Source organism: Triturus cristatus, chromosome 7, assembly GCF_964204655.1.
Source record: "Triturus cristatus chromosome 7, aTriCri1.1, whole genome shotgun sequence".
Classification (NCBI taxonomy): domain Eukaryota; kingdom Metazoa; phylum Chordata; class Amphibia; order Caudata; family Salamandridae; genus Triturus; species Triturus cristatus.
In genome coordinates this window covers 1873086219-1873106709 of record NC_140590.1, presented here as the reverse complement: position 1 = coordinate 1873106709, position 20491 = coordinate 1873086219, and the positions used below count along the sequence as shown (strand labels likewise).

General features: G+C 45.0%; 1 protein-coding gene across 1 annotated transcript in view; it reads left to right on the top strand.

The window, feature by feature from the left end:
* Positions 1–20491, top strand: part of LOC146813561 (uncharacterized) — a 467883-nt gene that overhangs the window by 407620 nt on the left and 39772 nt on the right. The window lies entirely within an intron of this gene.

The window sequence follows — 20491 nt, the reverse complement described above, 5'->3', positions numbered from 1 at the left end:
GTCTGAGGTCACACAGTGTGTCATTAACTCTCTCTCCTCTCTGCAGTTCTGGGGTCTGAGGGTGGGACAGTGACTTGTCTGATAGTATCGTCATAGGCATCCCTCTGTCCACCCCTCGAACCAATATACATTTCCCAATAATAAACACACACACAGACTGTTTGTTTGGGTACAATTGCTGCAGGTTTATTACATACACCGTTATGTAATAGGTGGGTTATCTTACGGGCAATCCAAGGGCAGGCAACCAACTGAGCCGCCTCCGCGCCTGATGAGCTGGGCAGCACTGGGGCGAACCCCGCCTTCGCTGCCGTCCAAGTGATTCTCCTATAGGATCACGTGACCGTTGGTAACTTCTACTCACGCCCCTTTCAGGGGCGGAGCGTCACATAGCAAACCCCCGGTTGTTCAGGCCCACAACCACCCGAAGGACTAGCGGGGCGCCGACACGGCTTCCAGGACCCTCCCATGAGGCTCCTCGGATTTGGCTCTGGCACCCCCTATGGTGCCGCGCAGAGGTACCCTTGGTACAGGCCTGCTTCCAGATCGCCCTGTAACTCCGCCACAGCTCTGGAGGCGGCCACCAAAACAGCTATAGTCTTACCCGCAACATCTCCTGTCTTGAGCCTCCTGCACTCTAGATGAAAGAGAACCATCCCTACTGGTTATAGATGGCCCCATCTATATCCCAATAGCCCTTGACGTTGACCTGGGTCAGCTAGTGTCTGCTGAAACAAAAGGCCCTTTTGGCCTGTGAAGTTGTGCCAAGCACTATTCACCCCCGTGCGGGAAAGTTCCCCTGCATCACATGCCTCAGCCCCATGCCAACTCTGGGCGGAACGAAAGCAGACACAAAGCTCACATTTCCCCATCTGTTTGTTGATCTCACCTAGCTACCGTCCTAGCCCCGAGTGTGCCTGAACACCTGCGTGCCCCCACTATGGGACAGCAGCCCACTTGAGATACAGGAATGCAACATCACAGAGGCTCAATGTTGTCTCATTTTGAGGCAATTTATGCCTCTATTGAGGCTCAGGATTCGTTTTCTAGGCCATTACCTGATCAAGCTTTAGTTCCACTTGTCTTTTCTGAAGAGGAAGTCGAGAAAGCAATCAGGGAGACCACCTGTGATAAGACCCCGGGCCCTGACTGCGTTCCTGCAGTAGAAGCACCATCGACCAGTGCCTTAACTTGTCTCTATTAATAAGTAAATACACTGTGGCAAAAGAAGGTTGTTTAAGGTTGGCATTCATGGATCTATCCTCAGTGTTTGACCTGGTTAACAGGTCAAAGTTGTGGAATATCTTGATGGATAAAGGTCTTGACCCATGTTTAGTGCATTTTCTGGCCGACCTTCATCAAGATCTTATTGCCTCGGTTAGGATCTCGCAGGTTGGCAAACGTTCAAGCTCTTTTAAATCTGCCAGAGGCGTCCGTCAGGGGTGTATTTTGGCGCCTCTGCTTTTCACCATTTATACTTGGACAAGTCACTATTGGCGGCGTCTTTGGACATTCCGCGTGTAGGAGACGGTCCTCTTATACGCGGATGACACTGTTCTTCTAGCACGCACTGCGGTGGGCCTCCAGCGACTCTTAGATGCCTTTGGGGCCCACATGCAGTCGCTGGATTTGTTAGTAAATATTGGAAAGTCTCATATTATGTCATCTGGTCTTAGAGTAAGAAAACCTAAATCTTTTTATTGTAATGGGCTGGAAGTGACTGCGGTCTCTTCTTTTACATATCTTGGGGTTGTTTTTGATGATCGGTCTTCTTGGATACCCCAACAGAAAATCAAAAAGAATGCTATCATCCGATCTTCTTTAGGTATAATGGGGTTCGCACAGTGATTGGGGGCCAGACCTATTGAGAGTATATTAAAAATATATAGAGCAAAGTGTCTGGCGATCGCGGTTTACGGTTCCTCTATATGGGGTTTTAAAGAACAGGCTGGTATGCAAATAGCAGAAAGTTAATTTTTACGCAGCCTTTTATCTGTTCCACAATCTACCCCAACTTTCTCTATACATCAGGAACTGGGGATAGGTTACATTTCTGATAATTTTAGTACAGCCCGTTGCTCTGCTGGCTCCAAACCTGGTTAAACCCTGAATTGACCATGAATCACCAGATCCTACTAGATTGTGTTAATTTAGATAACTCCAATAAGATTAAGTGGCTGTCTTATGTTAAATGTATGTTAACTAAATTGGGGCGGCCAGCGCTATTCGAAGCCCCTGAAAAGATCCGGAGGGAGGATGTGTTGTGGGTGAAAACAAATTTTAAGAACCTATTGTCTGTGGAACGGCAAGAACATGAGTTATGTAAACCCTTAGTTAGGGCCCATTTTTTAACGAAAACGAATACCCGTATTGAACCTTACTTGGTAACAGTAAATAAGCCCTTCCATCGTTGGCTTTTAACTAGGTTCCGTTTTAATTTGGTTCCTTTTAGGTCTCGCGAGCCAAAGGCTCGAAGAGACATTTTATAACTGGGCTTTTCAAAGTGCTGCCGTGGCCTAAAGCTACAGTGCACGTGAACGTGCACGCGCGCAGCGCCTTGTGTCTTTCCTCTGTAGCGATCGTAATCACGATCACTTTCACTTTCGCGGGCTCCTCTGTTGCTGGCATTCTCCCCTCCCTTCTCGCCCAGCCCTTCTTGTTTTAATTATACACCGTCCCATCCTTTTGCTTTTATCACATGCCGCTGTTATTTACTTTCTGTCTCTTGCGCAATACATGTTTTCTGTGCCCATCAGGCCTTGTTTTCTTTTATTATATATTGCACTTTTCATCATTATTTGCTCATACCCCGTAATCGCACATCGCCTACTGGTTTTATAATATTGCCGCCTCTTCTCTCACCTGCAAACGCCACAGCAACAACCAGTGTTGGACGATCGTTGCTGCTGCCGTGTGCGCAATACATGTTTTCTGTGCCCATCAGGCCTCGTTTTCTTTTATTATATATTGCACTTTTCATCATTATTTGCTCATACCCCGTAATCGCACATCGCCTACTGGTTTTATAATATTGCCGCCTCTTCTCTCACCTGCAAACGCCACAGCAACAACCAGTGTTGGACGATCGTTGCTGCTGCCGAGGACGCAGAGCGAGGGCGGGATGTTCATAATGGAAAGAGGACTAAGGAAGCCTCCTTTACATGGCGGCCATATTTGAGAGGGACTTCGTCCAACTAACAAGCACAGAGCTTCCACGTTTTTCCACATTCTGAACTCAATGGTTAGCCAGTCTACTAGAGTCTGGTTAACTTTAACACAGTACAGACATTTACTTAAGTATGCCATTTCCAAGAATATACTACATGCAAGGTAAAACGTTCAGTATTGCCGCATTCTCGTACATAAAATTACCACGTCTATTTTTCTGCTGTTTTACATGACTCATGGTCACATTCCTGTTTAGGCACGGGGTGGGGAGGTAAAGCGATTTTTTTCAGAACCACTGGATTTGGAGCCAATCCTAGTACTCCACTTCCAAAGTGGGCAGCTGTTATGTTCAAATTCGCACCTTCTGCTTTCTTCTTCCCTCCCTCCTTCTCTCTAAAGCCCACTCAATTTTCAATCCCTACCTTCTCCTTGCTCCCAGTCCCTGGCACAGCCATCATCAAGCTGTCTCATGCCGCAAACTTTGGATTTCGACTTATTTTTTTTATTTCTTAGTTTTGATTCTCTGTTTCATGGTTGCGTTTTTTCACTTAGTAAGCATGTTTATCTACAAAGATGCACGAGTATATTTTTCACGTTTTAAGCACGTGTTACTTTGAAGGGGTACTAGATTGACACCCCGATTTCGTATCATGGTTGATTGGCTTCTTTGTTTTGTGTAAAATAAGGTGGTTGTCACCTTTCAATAAAGTTGCATAGGCTTGTATGATCACTTTCCTTCCTTATAAAAGAAAATTCCCACACGTCTTGACGTGCACACGCCTTCCAGCGGTCACGTGGTATTCTCGCGCACGGAACGTTTGAAGGCAAGAGCGGGGAGTTGTTTAGGAATTAAGCACTGCATTTCAGTTCCTCCGTTACGGCCTAGAGTTACACAGATTATTTACATAGACTGTCTCTTTCATAGAATCGGGACGTTAAATGACGATCTTCTGGTAAGCAGACGCTCGTTTAATTCCTGGTGTTCGGGGCCACGTATACATGCGCTCTCATGATACTCATTCCCATCTTTTACCTTCCGTAGATCGTGCTCTTTACTGATATAGTGGCAAGACTTCGGCATTAGAGAGATGCTGTTTTTGTTGTTTACGTTACTAATCACTTGGTAATCCGAGTTAGACTGCAAATTTACGCAGAGTGTTTTACTTGCATAATTACAGTGCTTTAACCGCATTGGAGGTACTTCCTGGTCTAACCTTACCAAGGTTTTACACACACGGGTTGATATACCATTAGTTCGTCATTCAGTCTAACACCACACTTTCACCGGGTTTTAGCTATAGGGTGATCAAGTGGTAACACTTAAACAAGCATTTGCAAAGCAATAGATCTCGCTTTTATACGAGTTTGTGCTATTGGCATTGTAAATGACAGTGCCTTTTATTTATGTTGCCAAACTTAAATAAAAAGCATTGTCATTTACAATGCCAATAACTCAAACTCGTATAAATGCGAGACCTATTGCATTGCAAATGCTTGTTTTATTAGGCGACTTCCAGGAGTGTGTGGAAATGTGGATTTTCCTGATCAGTTATGTCCCCTATCTTGGACCCCAACGGTTCTATATGCATGTTACAAGTACATGTATGTTCCCTCCAGTTCCAGTTTCTAAGACGCAAATATATGTGTGTCTACCGTCGACATGTTCTCTGTCAGATCCGCCATCAATGGGCTGGATATTCGATTCCTAAGTATGAAAGGCCACCGACTTTATATGGCTAAGTTACTCCATTTTTACAGTTCAGGCAAGTAGGCCCGATTCTGTCCTCAAAGCCTTTCCCTGCTCTCTGTCTCTGACAGCTCCAGCTTGAGCTCGCATCTGTATCCATGAACTTTGTCCTACTCCCTGCGCAGCTAACGGTGCCTGCCTCGGCCAGTTTTCGCCTGCCTGCCAAGAAGCTGTATTTCACCTTCGAATTATCTATTTTGCTCTCCAGCCGATGCATTCCTGTCTAGTGATTTAGGTAAACATTTCCTTTAGCTCACAAGCAAAGGACTCAGCCTTTCCGTCCTCCTGCAAATGATTCATAGCCCTGTTGCCATGGAAAGTTTTCTGCCCCTCGCATCTCATATAGACACTTAGGCGTTTGTGCACGCACACAGTCAGTATAGACTAGATTCTGTCCGAGAGTCCTTCCTTGTGGATAACATAGTTCTTTAAACATAGGATGTTAGATATGATTTGGGATTAGGTTGACTTGACCCCCCAGACTTCTCGTCTCCACATGTAGAGCTAAATGTCAAGTCCCTTCACCCCCTAGTTGCACGTCACTCACACGTCATGCTGCTGCGCGCGCATCTATGCCAAGTATCATCTTATAGATCCACCTATGTCTGATAATCCTAACCAATCATGTTTCTTTTATTCCTTATTACGCCTAGTTTCGATTACGTACCTGTTATGTCACTTTTCTTATCAAATGTTACGCCTTCTACATTCGTTTCATTGTAATGTACTTATTATAAAAATGCATGTCTGTCAATAAAGTATTGTACTTCACTTCCTGAACCCTCGTGGTGACGGAACCTGAAGGCCGCGACTCGAGTCGGCCATTTTTGATGGAATAAAGCCCATTTAGAAAACCTCTTATACCACGGATTCTGCCTCTTGTTATTTTGAGCTATTTTACTTTATTTTAAGATTCCATATGAAATTCAGTCCGGTAAAGAAGATTTTATTTACCACATAATGGCGCCCGAACAGGGACACTTTCTCATCTCACGCGCCGGCGGTGCGTTGCAGGCCCGGTCTCCTGCCACAACTGGACGGACCATAAACGCGTACCAGCAGGATTTCCTGTAAGCTCCCTCCGGTCAAGCGGGGGCGACTGAGGCTGCGATCAACCCAGACGAGGCGGTGAGAAGTGCGAAGTATCCCGACCAGAGCCTAGCTGAGAGAGCAAGATCCGAGGTATACAGAGGCCCACCAGGTTTCTCGAAATCCCGATGTCCAGAGGGTCCGCTGTCCGCAGTCATCGAGTCCTGTCCATTCTCTGAGGCCTTCCGTTTCAAGGAGCTACTCGGTGAGTACCATCGCCGGGGAGGCGTGTTGACGCGCACATAGGTTGTGCCGGTCAAGACGGATTTGGGTACACAAATCCGGTCTGCACTGTTTAGCAGTGTATATGTACTGTTTAGCAGTATATCAAGTATTCCGAAGTATTCAGTTACTGTCAAGAATTCAGCGTGGTGATTAGTTAGGCAGACTGTCATCATTGTCGGTCAGTGTTAAAATATTTAATGTTCAATATTTAAAGTGTTTAAATGTCTTGCATATTGTGGTATGAATGATTGTTCATTGTTCACTGTTCATTATTGTGTTTTTCCGTATTAAGTAAGTTCAAGAGTAAGTATCAGATCAGTTGTCAATATGCCGCTTTTCTCGAAGTTAAGACAGATTACTACCAGAAAAGGGGTGCTTGAAGAAGCAGTTCCTATTCCTCCTAGGGACACTCCAGGGCATTTTATGTACCATAAGCATGGCTTAGATGCCATATTGTTTCTTGATCTATGGGTAGATTATACCAAGGGATTGCCGGAAAGTCAAAGGTGGCCCGCAGCGGGAACCTGGGATGCAGAGTGCATCATGAAAGTAGAGGAAGAGTTATGGAAAAGAAAGGTCAGACAGTCACAGAAAGACGCTGTTGAGTTATGGCGTAAAGAATCTCATAGACGTACAGAAAAAGCACGTAGACAAGAAGAGAGGAGTAAAGAAAGTTCAAATAAAGTTCAAGAAAATCTATTAATTGAGGAAGGTATCCGAGTGAAATCAGAACAAGTAAATAGACAAAGAAATGCTCTTATGAATGGTATGTATCCCCTTCTAGCCGAAGGACTACCTAAGGCTGCTCCAGAGATGCCAAAAGACTTGCCACCCCCATTATTTCCAATTAAGGTACATCCAAAAGGGCATCCCAGAACCGCCGAAGATGTTTTTCTTTCCTCATATCTAGACGATGCAGCTCCCGAGTATGCTAACGCCACACCACATAGACCGTCTGGCGGAGGGGTTCAACGTCAGGATCAGGTATCTGTACCCGTGCAACAGCAAGTCCCGACGCAAGCGTCGGCAAGCACATCTGTTTCCGCATCTGTCTCCGCAGTCGATTCTACAGGGGTGTCGACGCCCATAGTTGCTGTGTCACGTTCAACGAACCCATTCACACCCGACGCCCCAGATGGGGCCACGGGAGGTGCTAGCAGTACCTTTACACCACCCAGAATAAATAAACTTGTTTTTCAAGAGTCAGCGCATTCTCGTACACCTAAATTCGTAAGTGAACGTACGCTTAAAGAACTCCTTGTAAATTGTAGATATGACCCGGTGGTTGGTAAAGAGGATGAAATGGTCCTGGCATCATTACGTATCAGGCGAGCCGCAGAGTATTTAGCAAGGTTACCAGGAATGACTACGCATCTAGATAACATATATCATTTTGTTCAAACAGGACGAGATCCAGGATGTATTAACAGAGCTATGGAATTCCAGAAAGTAGAGATACAGGGGGAACTGTTACGTTTCCTCATAAACTGTGTGATCAGAAATCAAGACCGTCCGGGGGTAGACCCGAATGCAATGCTTATTCTTACAAGATGGAGTCAGAATATATCAGAAGGGAGACACGATAAGCAAAATTGTATAATAGCCATGTGCCGAAAAATCCGTAAAGAAATAGAGCGTATTCATGAAGAGAGATTGGGAACAGACGAGTTTGAGCAAGATGAAGTGTCCGAATCAGGGAATTCCGCAAGACCGCCAGAGACCATAGACTATGTAGGCAGAGGAAGATCCTGTGAAAATACTAGATGTTTTTCTGATCCCATACACTCTGTATGTCCAAATAATAGCAGAACGTATGCGACGCCTGTAATAAATCTGAAGTCTCCTGAACATTCGTTTCAAGCCGCAGATAAAATACTACGAGAACGAAGGGGTTACCACCTCCTCGATTCCATGGATGAGCAAGAATTAGCCAGATCAGCTGTTCACTGGATTGACAGTCCTGAAAAATACGGTGATGAGACCGTAGCACACACGTTTTTTAATCTCAGTACAGATGAACAACGTTTAGCTGGAATCTATATGATTCAGCAACTCCTCATATTATATAAGAGCCAACATGCTGACCCTGGTCCTTTACCTGATATATTAACGGAACTACTCACAAACAGATGGGGAGGTTCTAGTAACAAGCTAATTAAAGAGATATTAGTGTCACGTAAGCAGTATGTCCTTTTTGTAAGTCCGGATTCTCTCTCGCTGCCCCGCAGAGAAAGAGCGCCGTACTATATGGATAGACAAAATCCCTTACGAGAAGTACACCCAATAAAAGGCGAAGACAATGAGTTTCACCGTGTATTTGTTTACACACCCATATCAAAAATGGAATTATTAGAAATGAAGAAAGTAGTACCTAGTCATGATAAAGACCCAGCGGGTTTCCACCGAGAAATTAAAGACATGTTACTAATGGGAGAGTACACCTTTCCTGATATTATGACGATATTAAAGGTGCTTTTGCCTGCTGACATTTATGAAAAACTGAAAGAAAAAGAGTGGGAAGTGGGAGACCAAAAGATAGACTGGACAGCATTAGCAGAGGAAGAAAGGGGCCGAACTGCAGGTTCAGGGCTCGGGGATAAAGTTAAACTGTTACCAGGTTTACTAGTACAGGTACTGCCACGTTTATTAACTACAAAAAAGGAAGATTGGGGTGCAATCACAGCCTGCAAACAAAAGCAAGATGAAGACACAAGCGATTATTATGCTCGATTTGAAAAATGTTTTGGTATAAATAGTGGTATAAAAGCAAGTAGTGACTCATATCCACATCTATTTGTGACAAAATTAGTGGAAAATGCATTGCCCCCAGTGAAGAATAGAATATTGAAATTCGAGAGTACCTGGCAAAGTAACACTCCGTCGCAAATGCTACAAATGTTACAGTATCATCACAATAGAATTAGGGATGAACAAGAACACGAGCATAGACGCATGAAGGATACAAAAATGAAAATGCTAGTTTCTCAGACAGTACCAGCAGATGGTCACAAAAAGGGTGTGACACATTCTGGTGATTCTGCAGTTCCTGTAAAAGGAACCTGCCATTACTGTAAACAACTAGGCCATTATGTACACGATTGTCCAGTCCTGAAACGTAATATAGCTACAGGCATTGCAAAGGAGAGACCACGATTAGTTAGACAAGATCAGAATGAACAAGGAGCTATGCAGCATGGACAGTCCATGCCAGTTCAGCAACAGTCCATGCCAGCCCCACAGCAACCCATACAGTTTGTGCCAGCTGCACCACCGTTGCCTGCTACTGCCACACAAACCACAACACGACAAATGTATCAGACTGCACAGTATGAATATCCTGAGTATCAGCGTTACGCATGAACAAGCCTAGAGAGGGAAGTTGACTTACCGCTTATCGAGATTCCTGTAGATCAAGAAGGACCTTATGTACATAGTGAATTATTAGGTCAAGATAGAAAATTCTTACTCGATACAGGGGCAAGTCGAACAACTATAAAACGTAGTGAAGTTCCAGGGGCACCCCTCTCAGGCTCTCAAAATGTTTCCCTTGGTTTTTCAGGAAAACCTATTGTTAATGAAGTATCACAGCCTCTACCACTTACGATAGGACCTTTGACACGAACTACAGATTTATTGCTTACTAAATCATGCCCAGAAAATCTGTTAGGAATTAAAACTCTGAAAGCACTAGGAGCCATAATATGTTGTTCTCCGGAAGGAGTAAGGTTGTTTTTACGTGATTTTAAAGGTCACTATGTGTCTAGAGACATGGATCCCCGACTACAGACTTTACCAGTACATCTATGGGCACAAGGCCCTACGGATGTTGGCTGCATGAACATTACACCCTATCGAGTCACACTGAAAGCAGGAGTGGTACTACCACGAATGCGACAATACAAGTTACCGCATGATGCTGTAGTGGCTTTGCTGAAAATCATTGATGAGCTGATTGCCCAGGGAGTAGTTGTAGAAACAGACTCCAATGTATGTAATTCACCGATAATTCCGATTCTTAAACGAACTGATCCTACTGCCCCACCAGTGTACCGATTGGTTATTGATTTGCGTGAACTAAACAAGTGTATTGTACCACAATTCCCTGTGGTCCCTGATATATCATCATTGTTGACAGCAATTGATTCCGAAGCAACATTCTTTACTGTAATCGATCTCAAGAATGCCTTTTTCAGCGTCCCAATAGATCCGGAAAGCCAATATTTGTTCGGATTCAGTTTAAATGGGCGCAGTTTTAAATTCTCACGCGCTCCCCAAGGATTCACAGAAAGCCCCAGCATTTACAGCCAAGCACTGAAACGAGAACTTGACAGTATCCACATGCCAGTCAATACTGCACTGCTTCAATATGTCGATGATCTGCTGATCACCGCAAGAAGCGAGCCAGAATGTGAAAAGGCTTCTCTGACAGTTTTACATTTTCTAGCCGACAAGGGGCACAAGGTGTCTCCTTCTAAGCTGCAATTCTGTGTCCAGCGAGTTATTTATCTTGGTCACTCGCTGTCCAAGGAGGGAAGGCAGCTTACACCAGATCGCATCCAGTTAATTGCTAACATGTCAATACCCCAGACACAAAAGGAGGTGCGGGCTTTCATAGGCCTCACTTCATATTGTAGGCAGTGGATCCCTCAGTACGCATTTCTAGCAAAACCACTCATTCAGTTAACCACACAGGAGGCAGCCACATCGACTGTTCTCCCTTGGACTCAGGAACATACACAAGCTTTTGAAAGCCTAAAGGAAGCTTTATGTCAAGCACCTGTTTTAGCAACACCATGTTATAGCAAACATTTTACACTCTTTGTTACAGAACGCGAAGGTACTGCCTTGTCAGTACTCACTCAGGATCAAGCAGGATCACGCAAGCCATGTGCTTATTTTTCCAGTACATTAGATCCCGTAGCTCAGGCTTTGCCTGCATGCCTGAAATCAGTGGCAGCGACAGCTTTAGCAATCAGACAAAGCGATGCCATAGTGTTAGGACATCCATTGACAGTACAAGTACCACATGCAGTAGAGGTTCTTGTGAACCGAACACAAACACAACACTTGACCATAGCAAGACTTACCGGTTATGAACTGACATTGTTTCAACCACACATAGAGATCCGACGGTGTAATACATTGAATCCTGCTACACTATTACCTGTAATTGGAACAGACCCACTAGCTCATGATTGTGTTGAAATCATTGAAATAAAGACGAAACCTAGACAAGACTTGACAGACGTTCCATTGTTAGATCCAGACCTGACGTTGTATGTAGACGGATCGTGCATGAGAACAAGTACAGGAGATTTAGTGGCCGCGTATGCAGTCACAACAGACACTAAAGTTATTGAGACAAATTGTATAGATACTTTGTCAGCCCAAGCAGCAGAACTTATTGCTCTAACGCAAGCCTGTATTCAAGCCACAAATAAGAAAGTTAATGTATACACTGACTCACGTTATGCATTTGGAGTTGTACACGACTTCGGCGTGCTGTGGCGAGAGAGAGGTTATTTAACCTCCCATGGTGCCCACATTCAGCACGGACCCCTCATTCATGCTTTGTTAGACGCAATACATCTACCCACTGCTATATCGATTATGAAATGTAAAGCACACACGAAGGTTACTGATATCATTTCTCAAGGCAATGATTTAGCTGACAGAACAGCTAAACAGACTGCTCAGAATCGCACATTAGACATGACAAAGCCAATAGTTCAGACACCAACACAGTGTATGACAATTAAGGATCCCGCACTTGACGTAATTGACATACAGACACATGCCACAGCAGAAGAAATAAAGAAGTGGACTGAACTAGGAGGGATCCAGACAGATCAAGGATGGATGACGAAGGAGAAATCTGTATGGTTTCTCCCTGATTCCATGGTTCAAGCCATTATAGCTACAGTTCACAGTCCAGCACATTTAGGAGAGAAGGCTATGCTAGACAGCATTCAGCACATTTGGTTCAACAAACATTTACGAGCAGCAGCTAAACAAAAAGTTCGTACCTGTATGATATGTTGTCAGTTTAATCCAGGAAAGGGTGTTCCCGTAGAGCAGGGTGGATTTCAGCCTCCTGACCATCCTTTTGAAGTCCTCCAGATGGATTATATTCAGATGGAACGTTGTCGAGGATTCAAATATGTTCTCGTAGTTGTCTGCGCTCTCTCCCGTTGGACAGAGGCGTATCCCGTATCAGATTACACTGCCCCGACTACTGCCAAGCAGCTAGTTCGAGAATTCTTCCCACGGTACGGTTTACCACGTGTTGTATATTCAGATAACGGCCAGCCTTTCTCATCCGAATTAATGAAACATGTCTCACTTTTGTTGGGATATCAGTGGAAATTCCACTGTGTCCGACACCCCGAGGCAGCAGGTCTCGTGGAACGACATAATCAACTTTTAAAAATCAGATTGTCTAAAATATGTCAGGAAAAAGGTGTGGACTGGATAGTAGCCTTACCAGTTGCGCTATTTTACATGAGAATGGTAGCACACTCTCGAACAGGGCTATCCCCTTATGAGGTGATCTTTGGTAGACCACCGAATATGTGGGGGACGCCTATACCCCGTAAAATAACTGATGTTGACTGTAATATACTGACAGATTACCTGGCTTCCTTGATGTCTGCACTACAATCTTGTCGTTCACAGGTAGTCGCAGCTTTTCCCGACAACACCGAGGTGAAACCTCATGATGTAATTCCCGGCGATTATGTTCTCGTCAGGAATTTCGATCGGAAAACCCAACTGGAGCCAAGGTGGAGGCTTCCTAAGTTGGTCCTGCTGACGACCAGAACAGCTGTGAAGATCGAAGGGAGAAAAGGCTGGGTGCATTCCAGCCATATCAAGAAATTTCATGGACTTCCTCCTGACACAAACAGTACTCCCCGTGTGTCTTCCCCCATTGACTCAAAGCTACCTTTGGCTGAAGCCAGTAGCACCGAACTCTATAAGCAGAAACTCAGGTCCAGATCCAAAACTGTCGGACGATTTGATTGTTTAAGTCCTCTCCAAGGTGAAGCGGTTGAATCTGTCCCGACATGTATCCCTTAGGTCTGAATGATGTAGAGTCCAGAATCATAATGAAACGACATGCTTATTGTAAATTACTGCGTAGCCACTGTATTGTGACTTTATTAATTTTGTTTTCCTTGAGTTTTTTAATAGTTACTGCAAGCATATTGTTGCATATGTATTATCCTGTTTCTAAACGTGCTTTCAATATAACTGATGAACATTCTTTTAGTGAATTACCCCCACATGAGTTGTCCTATAGACTTGCGCTGCGCAACAACACCTTCATTAGTATGTTACATCATTCCCATCAGACTAGTAATGCCACCAATTGTTGGGTGTGTGGCCGACTCCCTCCCTATCAGAATAACAAAGGAGTTCTGCCTTTCTTTCCACATCCGTTCACACACAATGGCTCCTGTGGAGCATGGTTTAGTTTATTAAATTCCATAGACCCAGACACAGCAGTTTATCAACAACATTGGATATGGGGAAATCTGAATCTAGTTTTATTCAAAGTCTGTCACCCCAATAAGGAGGGTCACCCCAGTAGAACAGGAACTGATTTAGAAAATGAAGTGTATAAATTAGGTAATTTTACGCCTAATCTTATGATTTTGAATGTCAAATCCGAAGTTGAACTAATTCTGCCCACTATGTCTGTATTTCCAGTTAAGGGTGAATTATGTGTGAGAAAAGTTGGTTCCATACATATGGGCCATAGCCAATGCGTTACTACAGTAGAATATAGTGATCAAGGTAAATCTTCATTTAGAGCTTCTCGCCATTCTTACTTTATATGTGGTCAGACTGCATATATGCGTCTGCCTCTAGATTGGGATGGTACCTGTTACATAGCATTCCTTCTGCCACCTGTTTTCCTAGCTCCCCCTGATTATTATCGAAATGTTCATTTAGTACACAATAGAGAGCGAAGAGATCTCCCAGTTGTCGATTATACTGAGACGGCATGGGACAAGTATGTAGATTTCAATAAAGGTATCTTTCCCTATATAGGTACCATATCAAATAGTAAGCTGATACGCAGACTCACCAAGACTCTTGAAGCTGTAGTAAACGAGACTATAGCCGCCCTAGGCAATCTGACAGAGGAACAATCAGTGATGAGAATTGTTGTTCTCCAGAATCGTCTTGTCCTTGACGTCATCCTGGCCGATAGGGGCGGAGCTTGCAGGGTCATCGGATCCAGCTGCTGCATATTCATACCAGAAAATTCGCCATCTGTATATAAAGCTATAACACGCCTTCATAAGATTGTGAGCCAGATACACGAGAATCCAGGCACTTGGACGTGGTCCGGGTGGTTTTGGAGTGTGATATCAGCCTGGGGATGGAGAGTTCTATCCTTCCTAGGTATTGGCCTTCTTATGCTCTTCAGTTGTTGTTTATGCCTGCAATGTGGACCAGTGATTTGTGGTCTGTGTGCCACATCATGCATTCCATATCACAGTTCTCGTTCAAAATACCGGAAGAAGAAGGAAGAAGAAATGATGCTCCATGAGCAAATCGATGGAATGATGAAGATTGATATCTCTTGAAGGGCAAGTAGGGGACAAGGAGGGAATGTGGAAATGTGGATTTTCCTGATCAGTTATGTCCCCTATCTTGGACCCCAACGGTTCTATATGCATGTTACAAGTACATGTATGTTCCCTCCAGTTCCAGTTTCTAAGACGCAAATATATGTGTGTCTACCGTCGACATGTTCTCTGTCAGATCCGCCATCAATGGGCTGGATATTCGATTCCTAAGTATGAAAGGCCACCGACTTTATATGGCTAAGTTACTCCATTTTTACAGTTCAGGCAAGTAGGCCCGATTCTGTCCTCAAAGCCTTTCCCTGCTCTCTGTCTCTGACAGCTCCAGCTTGAGCTCGCATCTGTATCCATGAACTTTGTCCTACTCCCTGCGCAGCTAACGGTGCCTGCCTCGGCCAGTTTTCGCCTGCCTGCCAAGAAGCTGTATTTCACCTTCGAATTATCTATTTTGCTCTCCAGCCGATGCATTCCTGTCTAGTGATTTAGGTAAACATTTCCTTTAGCTCACAAGCAAAGGACTCAGCCTTTCCGTCCTCCTGCAAATGATTCATAGCCCTGTTGCCATGGAAAGTTTTCTGCCCCTCGCATCTCATATAGACACTTAGGCGTTTGTGCACGCACACAGTCAGTATAGACTAGATTCTGTCCGAGAGTCCTTCCTTGTGGATAACATAGTTCTTTAAACATAGGATGTTAGATATGATTTGGGATTAGGTTGACTTGACCCCCCAGACTTCTCGTCTCCACATGTAGAGCTAAATGTCAAGTCCCTTCACCCCCTAGTTGCACGTCACTCACACGTCATGCTGCTGCGCGCGCATCTATGCCAAGTATCATCTTATAGATCCACCTATGTCTGATAATCCTAACCAATCATGTTTCTTTTATTCCTTATTACGCCTAGTTTCGATTACGTACCTGTTATGTCACTTTTCTTATCAAATGTTACGCCTTCTACATTCGTTTCATTGTAATGTACTTATTATAAAAATGCATGTCTGTCAATAAAGTATTGTACTTCACTTCCTGAACCCTCGTGGTGACGGAACCTGAAGGCCGCGACTCGAGTCGGCCATTTTTGATGGAATAAAGCCCATTTAGAAAACCTCTTATACCACGGATTCTGCCTCTTGTTATTTTGAGCTATTTTACTTTATTTTAAGATTCCATATGAAATTCAGTCCGGTAAAGAAGATTTTATTTACCACAAGTGGTGTAAACCTGAGAATGCTGACCCTTGTCAATGTGATAACTATTCTCCCCAGGATACCCTCCATTTTATGATGTTTTGTCATTTTTACACTGCTATTTGTATGAAGCATTTAATCTCCATCCTGAGAGGAAGGGGTTTTTTGCAGGTCAGACCAGCACTACTTTATTTGCAGACATCGAACATTCCCTGGGATATTTTTAACATTGCGTGTTTCCTGGTTGCTGCTACGAGGCTTAAGAAAAATAGAAATTTGTTGTCGAATACTGCTTAAAATCCAACTGTTATTATATATGCAAATCACAAAGTCTGAGATTTTCGGCTATAATGAATTTTATAAGAGAGATTGTTCTACACATTTTGTCTGAATGTTTGTATTTATCGTGCATGTTTGTTGTGTACTGTACTTTTATGATTTTAAATTAATCGAATAAAGTGACTTGACTGACTGACTAATCACCCACCCGCCTGCCTACTTTGGCTATTATGGCGAGGAGGATTCTACTTAACATTTGCACAGTCCCTTTGCTTGCTAAATCGAGGCGCACAGGAGTGTTCATCACTAGACGTGTGTGACAATGGGCACGGGGCCCTCCTGCCCTTGCCATGTATCCCTTATTCCTTATAATTGTGCCCGTTCAGTTCCCTCTGTGGTTGAACCCCCTAGGCCTACAAGCTAGGGAATCGGTCTGATTTAAGCAGTGCGCCCTCGACGTTAGCTTGGATCAGCTAGTGTCAGATGAAATAAGTCCTTTTGGCCTGTGGAGCATTCACCCCACGACAGTTAGACATCCTGGCTCACAATGCCCCACCTATTTGTTGATCACACTAGCTGCCGTCCTTCTAGCACCGTGTGTGCCTGAACACCTGTGTCTCCTATCTCTGGAACAGCAGCTCGCTAGTTAGGAACCCGCTCATACCCTCAATTGCCTACTTCGGATATTAGGGCGAGAAGGATTATACTTAACCTTTGAACAGTCCCTTTGCTTGCTAAATCCAGGCGCACAGGAATGTCCATAACTAGCCATATGAGACAATGAGCGCGGCTGCCCTCCAGCACTTGCCCTGCATCCCTTATTCCTTATGGGAATTTCGCCCGCTCAGCTCCCTCTGGTGAAGTCCCCTAGGCATAGCCACTTAGAGAATTTGTCCGATTCGATACAGGGCGCACTGTCTGTAATAAGGTGCCTGACATTTGATGTGGGAGAAGCTCTACCTCTAAATGGGACTGAGCGATACCAAAGGGGATGTTGGACGGAGCGTTTGACCAAATCAAACCCCCACCCCTAGTCAACTGATCTGGGTTTAATCCATCATCCTTCTTAGCTCACTCCACCACCCCAGTTCAGACATGGCCATGCGCAAATCAGTCTGACCCTGTGCCTCATGGGAACAGTCCAGCCCGAACTGCCAAGCCATGTCTTCCCTGGACTGGAAACAAGCAACCTAGGCCGGTTTCGGGTTCATAACCCTCATCAGCCAGGCTATCTTGAATCCATTGGCAAAGCGAGCAAGGGACCCACTGCTGGGCATGCCCTGCCTACTTAGGGCACACAAAGCGATACCAAAGGGGATGTTGGACAGAGTGTTGACATAGCAAGCACTAACCCCCAGACAACTGGTCTGGGTTTAATCCATCATCCTTCTTTAGCTCTCTCTGCCCCCCCAGTTCAGACATGGCCATATGCAAATCAGTCATCTAAATTGCACTGGCTCCACCCAGCTGTCCGCCAGAGCACACCTATCTTAACCTCTTTACTGTCTTTAGACACTTGCCACCCTTCTGGTTGCAGCTCTGTGTATCAGTGAAGCGCACATGCCCCCGGGGCACGGAGTCGCAGGGTGGCCGGTGTATGTTACCCACTCGCTGAAACTTATCTAGCTAACTGCCCTACTTGGATTGAAGGGTTGCTGGATGCTACCTAAGGACTGAAGACTGATGCTCCAACCCAGTTTGACCCCAGAACTTGGGGACAACCCAAGTAGTGACCATGCCTTTCATGTTACATCCACCCCAGCGCTTGACTATCAATGTGTTAGGGACCCCAGTCCCAAAAGATGCCCTCTTCTGCTGTCTGGTTCTAGCCCGCAGAAGGATGACCCAGGGGGGCAGACAGGTCTGTGGAGAGACGTAATTTGGAGGGGTGTGTCTGTGCCCGACCTCAAAGTGGGCAAGAAAGAAAGGACTGTATCAATTAAAAGCCGTTCGAAACAGGTGCTCCCAATAATTTTTTCCCGGGGCGGCTGGTAGTACTACAGCCTGTTCTGTTGATTACAAGTCAATGCACTTTTGACCTCAAACCTTCAAAATGCCATGTTCCAAATGGGTCAGCGCCCCCAAGCGTGCTGAAAAGGCCGTGCCTTGCCCTTGCCTGGAATTTTGCCGCAATGTCATTGCATCCCTCTATTTAATACAAAAGGAACACTACACAACAGCAATCCATCTTTTGGCTTAGTCAATGCTTCTATTTGCATCGGATAAATAAGCCACAATTCTAGCTCAGTTGCAGAGCCATCCATAGCTGCCAAGGTTTCAGTTTGCTATGAGTGACATTTTCCTCATTACAGTGCAACTATGCGTGACAATTAAAGGACTGTGACTGACACTTTCTTGCGAGCAAAATCACACAACGAAGATGAGGGAGACATATCGATATCAGTAATTACTCCCATTAGACCAACACGAAACTCTAAGCATCGAGACTGCCTTAAAAGTATTGCCTCGCCAGTAAGATGTGACTACGTCCCCGTCCAGTAGCGACCTGGAATAGATTAAACTTGCAACATAGCTGTTCTCGACCCCTTTCGTCTGTATTGGGACAAAGATGAACCATGATATTATCGCTGATCAAGTCTGATGTCATATTCGCTACCTCTGCCATATTTCTCATAATACGCCATATATGACTGACACCGCACTCTCATCCTGTGCTTTGTGCGATCTTGGCCCACTTTGGTGTGAGCAGAGCCCCGTGAAGTATACTTGGCTTCTAGGCCAATACTGCACAAGTCTTAGGTGAGAAGGATGAATCCATACTTGCCGAGCCTCGGCCAAAACCAACAACCATTTTACCATTCGTCATCAATAGCACCTTCATCAAAGCGACATTGAGAAGGGCCACATGCATAACTCCTGGTGGCCAAAGGACCTTGTTGGCCAAGCAGCAAACTCTTCGCTCAATGCAATAATACGAGACAGACTTCTAACGGTGCACGCCACCCAGGTGCCAACAGGACACCAAGGTTTACACCGAACATCCCAACTCCAAAGGAAAGGCACCAAAAACCCAACCCCCTGCGCAAGTCACTCACCAAGGCACCGCTGGAGGCCGCTCGGTGTGCCACCTCGCCTAATCCATCACTCATCTGCCTGACAGATGCTGTGTCGCCATGCTGGCATCCCTATCTGCTATCAAGCTCCCTACTTAGTTTTGGCTTAGTGAAACTTTAGCTCGCGCCACACTACAGGCAAGTGGGAATTGTGTCAAAACACTCGCCTACTACACCGCTGAGTGATCCCACACCGCCAAATAAACCTTCCATGAAGGTCTACAGCCTGTCTTTGCCCTCTGTGGTGGGAATGTGCTGCAAAGACAAAGCGCCAATGAGGCCTTACGTTCGCTTGTGTCCATTCATCTAGTGCCACACAAACGCTGAGAAACTAATATGTGAAACTGATATGTTTCCTATCCGTGGTCCTTCTGTTGGCAGGGGTTGGGCATCAGCTAACTGTTACACAATGTGAGGATGTTGTCCCATGTGGTGAACTGATAGTTCAACTACTCTCCTATTATTGCCCCTAGCTTAAATTAGTACAAGTGCCTGGTAGGGTTTACGTCAACACATCTGCCATACACCCAGCACGTACCAGCTGCACACCCCCATGAATCACGTAAATTTACGGCGTTGTTATGCTGAGTGGCGCAAAAGCCAAGATGCAGATACCGCAAGCAGTTGAGTGGGAGGGCCTCAGCAGGCAGGGCTGGGATGCCCTTAAAAATGCGAGGAACTCTAGGTTCCGCCTGAGATCAATGCGGCACCTGCAGAAATCCTGCGGGAATCCTGCCCCACAGTCACAACAGAAAACCACAAATACTGCAAGCAGCTGAGTTAGGAAGAGCCTCAGCAGGCAGAGAAGGCCAGCCCCTTAACAGGATCTATGATCCAATTTCAGCTCTATCATGCCCTCTTTGGCCCAGTTCTTGGCATTGCGCAGGTACCCTGGTCCGAAACCTACATGGGTTATATCTAATAATAAGGAAGATGCCCATTTCAATATGCGATTATACAGCAGCAGCTCACTAATATTATTGTCATCTTTGGTTCCCCCACCCATTTTTCGCTTGTGAGGTCCTGTATAATAACTAAAATCGTTTTACCGATGTTGCTGGTAACATCTCTGCAAAATTTCTTTAATAGACCCCCAGACATCACCTATAATATTAAATAGAGGAA